Source organism: Pipra filicauda, unplaced genomic scaffold (genome assembly GCF_003945595.2).
Source record: "Pipra filicauda isolate LSUMZ 115617 unplaced genomic scaffold, ASM394559v2 scaffold36_size6622888_pilon, whole genome shotgun sequence".
In the NCBI taxonomy this organism is placed as follows: domain Eukaryota; kingdom Metazoa; phylum Chordata; class Aves; order Passeriformes; family Pipridae; genus Pipra; species Pipra filicauda.
Genome location: NW_024104498.1, coordinates 5,436,563 through 5,444,792, shown reverse-complemented (window position 1 = coordinate 5,444,792; position 8,230 = coordinate 5,436,563). Strand labels below are relative to the sequence as shown.

At 44.9% G+C, this 8,230-nt stretch overlaps 1 long non-coding RNA gene across 1 annotated transcript; it reads left to right on the top strand.

Annotated features, from left to right (window-relative positions):
* Positions 1-71: 71 nt before the first annotated feature.
* LOC120323912 lies at positions 72-737 on the top strand. The gene is made up of 2 exons (XR_005564839.1): positions 72-200; positions 545-737. It is a non-coding gene; the product is annotated as an uncharacterized LOC120323912 (long non-coding RNA).
* The last annotated feature ends 7,493 nt before the right edge of the window (positions 738-8,230 follow it).

Below are 8,230 nucleotides of genomic sequence, written 5' to 3'. Positions count from 1 at the left end.
TCATCTGTAGTAAGACAGGCATCATGAAAAAGCACCCAGGATAACCTGAAGAGTGGTTTTCCCCTGAGAGTTGCAGCACTGATGGATCTCAATGCCGTGCTGAGACCTCAGTTTACAACTCAGGAAGCAGCTTGGCAGAGGCCAGTGTTGCTGGTCAGCATCCTCCCCTTGCAGACTTTTCACCAGAATCCCACCTGAAGGTATTTTTCCAGGGATACTTGGTGGTGAGTTTTACTCACTACTTTTGGCAAAGGTGTGTGGGTCCTGGGATCCGTGTTCCTGCCTCTTCATATAAATCAGAACCATGGGCACAAATTGCTCGTGGAGCAGAGGCAAGAGACAACAACAGCTCTGTTGGGAAGTTCTGCCTTCCTGAGGAGGGAGGCCTGTCTGTTCTCAAAGCACAGCACCCTCTGGGAGCTGATAAGGTTGGGAATTATGGAGAAGCTGCCTCAGCAGTGGGGTCTGAGGGATGAACTGATAGAAGCCTACAACTACTTCAAGGTGAGGTACAAAGATGACAAAGTCAATCTCTTCTCAACAGTGGAAGATGGTGAGACAGTGAGCAACAGCCACAGTTTGTAGCTTGGGAGATTCAAATTGGACAGTGGAAAACAAAATCCACGGGAATCGTGCTGTCAGTGAACAGATACCCAGAGAGAAAGCATTAACCTTCCTTGGTTAAAGAAGACTTGGTGTAAATAATTTCCATAAATAAATAAAGCACAGAAGCCTGCTTTGATTTTTGTCCTCCACTTCTCCTGCAGCAATGAATTCCACCAGGTAATTATGCACTATGCCTTATGAAAGGGGAGTGTACTTTTAACCCATGCCTGAGGATTTCAGCCCTGCTGCTTTGTGAGTGTTTCCTGTTTAGCTCCTCCACACTGTGAAGCTCCTATAGATTCCTCGTGGAAGAGAAAACACTATTTTTGAAAGATCACCTCACAGGCTCATCCCAAGTACCAATTTAAAAAGAATTTCAAAGGTCTTTTTTTTTTGTTGTTTTCTTTTTCATTCCCCCCCTCCTTTTCTTTTTAACCTGATTTACTCAAGGAAATAAAGCTCATGATTGTGCTGTGACAACTCTATCTTTAGTATTTCTGGAAGCAGTTTAGAAAGGGGAGACAGGGAGAACATTCACTGCCAGAGAGGTCTTTCTGTCTCTCTCCAAGACACTGAGCTATTCCCCAGGTCCTCATCCATCTGAGTGCCTCCCAGCCTGGAGAGTTTAATGCTTGAGCACAGCAGAGATGTTTATGAAGCAGAAAGCGCTGACAGAAGTATCTGAGTCAAACTTCTTTTAGGAGTCTGAAGTGTGCCTGTGAGGCTCCAACATCCCCAGAGCTTCAACAAACATCCCTGAGCAATTTGAAAGCAGGCAGGAACAGTGAGATGCATTAAATATGCACATATCACTTTTTAGCCCCAGCTTCTCAAATGATTCATCTGTTCAGCTGGCTGCCAGGTGCCTGGGACTCATCTGTCTCTATGCAAAATTCCTTGGCTCTTCTGATGAAAGGGAGATGATGTGCTACTGCCAGGATTTTGTTTTTCTTCTCTGCAGCCACCCATTTCCTTTGGGACTGAACAAAAGGCTGTGGCGCTGGTCACCGGGCTGTGAGGGTCAAATAGAGGCTGGCATGGGACAGACACCGTGCTATGCAATATCTGCAGACGTTGGGAGAATTTAGGAATAGCTTTGGATGGGAGAAAAAGGGCTTTGAGGAACAAAGTGCCACAGTGAAGGAAAAATGAGGGGAGTTGGGCTCACCCAGTAAGCACATTGCCTTTGGCCAGGCATGGGCAGGGCTCAGGGCTGACCTACCCTGGCAGGAGACCCACTGGCAACCCAGTGGGGTTGGGCCACGGGGTGGTGATGGGGGTTTGCTGGTCTGAGTGGTGGCTCCTGGGTTTAAACTTGTCCATGTTGAGGCTGGATAGTCCTGGGTGAATGCTCACGGTAACCATGACATGATCTGGTCTGAGATATTCCTCCTCTCTTGGTAAAAACTTGTAAAATGTAAGAGAAGACTTCAGAAAAGAGAAAAAGGAGACAATTGGAAGCTGTTGTTTCCAAGGGGCCAAAATCTGTACATGCTGGAAGATGACCATGAATCCACTCAGGATCAGAAAGGAATGAGATGAGTTAATAACACTAGGTTAGGTTAATAACACTAATAACACTACAGCGTTCCTTGATTTTTTTTTTGGAGGTGGGCTAATATTTAAAAGACTTTTTTGACTAAAGGCAAGAGTGTTTCTCTTGAATGTATACAGCTTTTACTTTCTGGGGGCTGATGGCTGTGCTAACACAGCCTGGTCAGCCAGATTCCCTCATGCAGGTCAGGGAAGGATAAATGACTCATAAATGTCAAGAAAACCTCCAAGCGAGAGTGTGGCATTCAGGTCACTGTTGAAAAGAGACCCTGAGTCAGAGCTGAAATGCCAGCGGTGTGTGTGGGACTACTGCGTGTGTGCATGAAGGAAAAACAGAGCACCAGCAAATGAGGTTTTTTACACTAGAGTTGCTTTCTACAGAGGTGGCTGTGAGGGAAATAAAAGCATGGCCTGCCTGCAAATTTCTTGAAGGTTTCAGTGGAACACAATCCATTCATCTCCAATGAGGCGCCTTACTTTGACGCTTTGGAGATGCCTGCGATGTCGTCTGCTGCTGACATCCATGGGGAAGGACTCACTGCCTGTGTAATCACTCACTGCTGGCCACACTTTGATTGCCCTGGCATCTCCAGTCTCTTCCAATGTCTGAGCTCACTCAACCTTTCTCCAGCTGGGCCAGCCACAGGTTCTTCGGCAGCAACAAGGATAACTGGGATAGCACTGTTCAGATGATACCCGTGGGATACTAAGGGAGTACAGCAGCTTCACAATTGCTGCTTCTGTAAAGTATTCGGCACTTGTTCTCACATATCATGTGTTTTGGTGAAAACTTGAAGGGATTTTGGGACTTTGTAGGAACCCTGGATTGTAGGGCTTCTCTTGCAGAGCAGTTGTGTCCAGGTGCTGGCTGCTGGGCACAGGTTGCTCCATATTCAGCAAGTGGTGGTATGCATTCAGCATCATCCTGCCGGGAACAATAATTGTGAGGGCGTGAAAGAGGATCCATATGTTCAGGATTCTTCAACTTGTGTGACTCTTCAGCCTGTTTTGGAAGGAGAAGGTTCATCACCATTTGGGTAATCCTCCAGCAACAATTTTATTATTAACTTTAATGAAGCTGTAGCACACGGGGTTTGCCATACTGGGGCAGACCTCTTTGTTATAATTTCATATTTATTATCCACTAGGCCAGTTACCAACTGCTTTGGGCTACGCTCTAATGACAGAGCGAGGTATGCATTTTACCATCTGTTCACGTGGCTGTCAGGTGAGCATATGTGAGAGCTGGCAGTCTCAGGGCAAACTGCTGTAGACACCCTGGGCTGGAGGGCAGGACCAGCACCGCGCTCATGGTCTCCCTCCCTTGGGGACAGTCCTACTCATCTTGCAGAGTTCAGGCAGTGCCAGAATTCTCCACTCTTACGTGCACTGTGGGGAATAAGAACTGAGATTTACACAAGGTCTCAGTCCCAGCCTGGTTGAAAGAGCAGGGAAGATGTGCTGGTTCTGGTAGATGCATATAAGTGGAGATAATGTTACAGAAGGTCTTGTTTTCTAATGCTGTGGGAAATGTTCTGCTGGTTTGGTGACTGTGCTCATTTCTGAGGACTTATTTTCCTTTCAGTCCTTGGATTGCTCCTGGAACTCATAACTGGCTTCCTTAGGAACATAGATAATATTTTGTTTGTGCTGGAAGCAGCAGCCCCAGCATCTCATCTAAGTCTTTCTTGCTTGACTTTGCAACCTGCTCGATATTACGGCTCTCTGATGCAAAAATAAACATCTAAGTAGATCAGGAATGCAGTGAAATGAAACTGGGATTCTGCATTTGAAAATGTCGCCACTCAGAGGGAAAATCATCTTCCCACTTTTGTTTGTAGCAGTTGCAACAATTTTCTCCCCAAGACACCCTTTTTGTGCTATAATTTCCAAATTCATCACAACTCAGAGACACTTATGTCTGGAACTTACGATCTTGTAACCAGCCCATAGCAATAGGAGGATTAAAGAATTCTCTTCTCCTGCACAAGCACATGAAGAAAGACTCTGAGAGCCTCCCTCTTCTGTTCTGATCACTTGTACAGCAACATCTCTCATGTCTGAGGAACCCAGTTGGGTAGGATGAAGATACCAACCCTCTCTTGACAGATGGACTTCCTGAAGTGTTGCCCATCCCCAAGACTTTTATCCATGTACAAATACTGCCTAAACCTCTAGACAGCTCAGATAGATGTAGCATGCAAAGTGTCATAGGATAAAACTGCAGCATCCAGAACTTTGGCCAAAGAAGTTACTCATCTGAGTAATATCCCCAGGAACCCAAGGGCATGAGGCAGCTTTGCCCTGTTCATTCTAATAAGAATATATCATCCAAACACCATGTGTAAACATCACCAGATCTCACACCTGTTGTCCAGTGAGGAACTGTTGAGGATGAAATGCAGTCTGGACTGGTAGAAGTCACTGCTGCTGCTGAGAAGCTGTTTGGGGTATATGGGGCAGTTCAGGGGTGCACAGTAACAGCCTCTAGTGATCAGCTTGCACAGTGGACACAAGCATTTTTCTGCTTGCTTGCAGAAGGTTTGGTTTGTGGGTCTCCAGAAGGCCACATGTTTTCCAGGTCCCGTGTTACCAAGGCTCTCCATTAAACAGAGTCAGTCCAGGATCTCTGTCCCAGTGGGCAGTGGGATGGCACTGTGTGAAGGTGCAAGTACTCCTCATGGATTTGGCTGCAGGAAAAGCAGCTTTCAGCCTGTATTCACATCCACATGGAAAATTTTAATGTCCATTTTGAGAATTTTTCCCTGTCCCCTGCTCTGAACAGCTTTGCCAGACAGAACATTGAAACATGGTCTCTAGAGGTAGAGATATCCCACGCTACTGATAATGAATCATAAGGTTTTCTGCAAGAAACAGTGCTTTATCTCTTTTTTTGGCTATTTTTTAGGTCATGGACTGGGGGTGGAAAAGGGACATTCACAAAAGAATGATGCTTGATCCTGGAAAATGTGATTGCATAAGCCTCTCTCTGGGTTTAATTGCCTAAATTTTCAGAGAAACTGAGCCTGTACAAATTCCTTGAACAACAGAGGGAACAGGACATGCTGTGTGTCCTAAAAAGCAGACTAGTTTGCAGGTGCTTAAATATAGATTCAGGTGCTTGGCTGTGGGCAGATAAGAGCAGAATAATTCTAGCCAAGGCTTGAAATAATTTCAGTAGTAAAACAGAGGCCAAAGTACTGTGATCCATTTGTGACACTGCTAAATCAAAACTGGCTTTGGTAATTACTTCTTATTTTGCCTAATGGTCAGGACAGATGGCTCCTTCTCTTCTCTGCTGCACGGGTAAAAAGCAGACGAGTACTTGCAAAGCTATTAAAAAATAAAAGTAAAAGTCATGTGGAAGAATTACTTATTGTAGTTAATAAACCAATTATACTGTTTGAGGAGGTGCTTTCTTCTTTATTTTTCATGGGACTGAAATATTAGCATAAACATTTCCTGGAAGTACCATGCTTATTCTACTAAAAACTACAAAATGAAGAACAAAATACTTTTTTTTCTCCCCTCCTGCTCTATAACAGACTAGATTGAAACAAGATTTGCCCTCTGGTTAAGTGGGTTAAGCTGCCCTCTGTGCAGTTGGGTTACCTCGCAAGTAACAAAAGGGACAGAAAAACAACAACTCAAGTGTATACACCTTGCTTTGAGAACAGAGCTTGCTTTGACAGGCAGAAGATGCTGTGTTGTGTAAGAGCCATTTAACCAAGTGGAGAAAGGTGATTCAAGGAGCAAGGGGTGGGAATTAAAAATCATGATGAATTCAATTTGAAAACACTCTACCAGAGCTTGGGATGACCCCCCCTGAACTGATACAGGCTTAGATGTTGAGAGTCTGAATGTGGTGGCATGGATTTGAGGTACTCTTGCAGTCTACCCTTTACTTCTATTCAAGTGGAACAGAAGAAGGGAAGATGTGCAGGCATAAGTCCTGAACCCTTCAAGGATAAAAGGTTTTGATGTGTTGTGGAAACAGGTGGGCAGGTAGTGGAGCACAAAGACAACTAATGCCCTCCCTGAGGGGAGAGGGAAACAGGAGTGTCCTCGACCTCGATGGGCTACCAGAGATTGATGTGGGGAACAGCTGCTGGGAGGGGTTTTGCTGTGGGGAAATATTCACCTGGGCTTGCACCTTGTTGGACATCAGAGCACTGCACCAACACACACACAAGTGCATCCCTAGGAAACCAGGCTTCAGTGCTTCTGCTGTTCATACTGCTGCCAAGCTGGTGGAGAGAACAAAGCATGCTTTAATCCTGGGAAAGGATACCACAAAGATACCACTGATTTTCATCCTGTTCTGTGACCTGTGGGCTTCAGCTGTCTCTGCTTCTGCGCTGTTTCCTTTGAACACAAGTGAGGAATGGGCAGCTCTCAAACTGGGGTGCATCTTCCTGGCCCCTTGGCAGAGAAGGCAGCAAGAGCAGGTAGCATATGTCTTAACTTACCTTAGATTTGCTGAGCTCGTGGCTTTGAGAGTTGTGGGTACTAAGCCGCATGTCCAGACAGAAACTATACAGTGCTGGGATGCTCATGGGTTAAAGCTGTAATTCATCAACTAAGCTGAAGTTTGTGTTTCAACTTGAGCCAGTTACACAAGAGCCAACACTAGCAGAACTGAACAGCTTTGGGGGAAAAACACCCCAAAAATATCAACAAGTTATTGACCCTAAATGTGGCAGCAGAGTTGAAAGATTTGGGCCAGTGTAGCTAAAAGAATTTGTTCTTGCTCCATGGCAACTTGAAGATGGTTTCTGGTGTGCTGTGGGTGGAAAGAGCTATATCCCTTTGCCATCTGTAGTCCTACAGGCTCTTTGCCATTTGGCAGTTCCCATCTCTCAGCTGAAATGGGTTAACGCTGTGTGCAAATTCCCAGATCTTCGCAAATGCAAACTAAAATGAGTTAGAGCATCTATATATGACTTTTGAAGTCTTGGTAACTTGGTAACTTGCAATTTACTTTGATCTTTTTACAGGCATATTCAGGTTCTGTTTCAAAGTTTCCCACGTTGCCACACAGTGTAGCAATGCTTGCAGTCTCTAGGCATCAACATGTCTGTCCCCCTTCCCAGCAAAGCTAGTATCTCCATGGACGTTCAAAATCCTTATGGAAAAGATACTATATCACAAACAAGGTAGGGAGTAGTGTCTCACAGGAGTTCTTCTTGGACTTGATTTCAATCTGCTCATTTTTTCTTTTTTAATACGAAGTGTAAATTTACCAAGTTTACATATTTTCATTTATTCTACTAAAATGAGCAGAGAACTGAAATGCCACCCAAACTGAGAATAACCTTATAAAATGTCAATCTGAGTTGATATGGAAAAGAGCTATTTCTTGCCATCTTCTGCACAAATGAATCCACCTTCCTGCTCAGCTTTATGGTGGGAAATACTACTGACAACTGCCTCTTCTTGAGCCTTTTTAACACCTGAGAAGTGGATCAGAGCTTCTCTTTGTAAAACTGAAAGAAGGGCTCATCTGCAAACTCCAAAGCAAGGTTTCTGCTATTAGTGAGCCCTTTTTTTCTTGGAGCTCATGTGCAGAGCAGGTGCCTTGTGTCTCTGAGTGGAAGAGAACCTGATGGTTTTTCCAGACATATATTGGCAGGCAATACAACCAATCTAAAAAGGGATAAACCTGGCAAAATTAAAAGCCTGATTCAGTAGTAATTATTTTAAAATATTTTTTAAAGCATTTGAGTAGAATGTTTGTCTTTGCCGTGTTGCTTTTACGCTGCTGCCTCTCTTATGTAGCTGTTTGAGCCAGGGGAGATCTTATTTCTCTCTACAACTCCCTGAAAGGAGGTTGCAGCCAGGTGAGGGTTGGTCTCTTCTCCAAGCAACCAGTGGCAGGACAAAGGGACATAGTCTTAGGCTGCCCCAGGGTAGGTGTAGGTTGAACATTGGGAGGAACTTCTTCACAGAAGGGCTGATTAGTGGAGTCACCGTCCCTGGAGGTGTTTAAGGAGAGGCTGGACTGGTTGGCACGGTGGCATCGGTCGTAGGCTGGACTCGATGACCTGAAGAGGTCTTTTCCAACCAAACC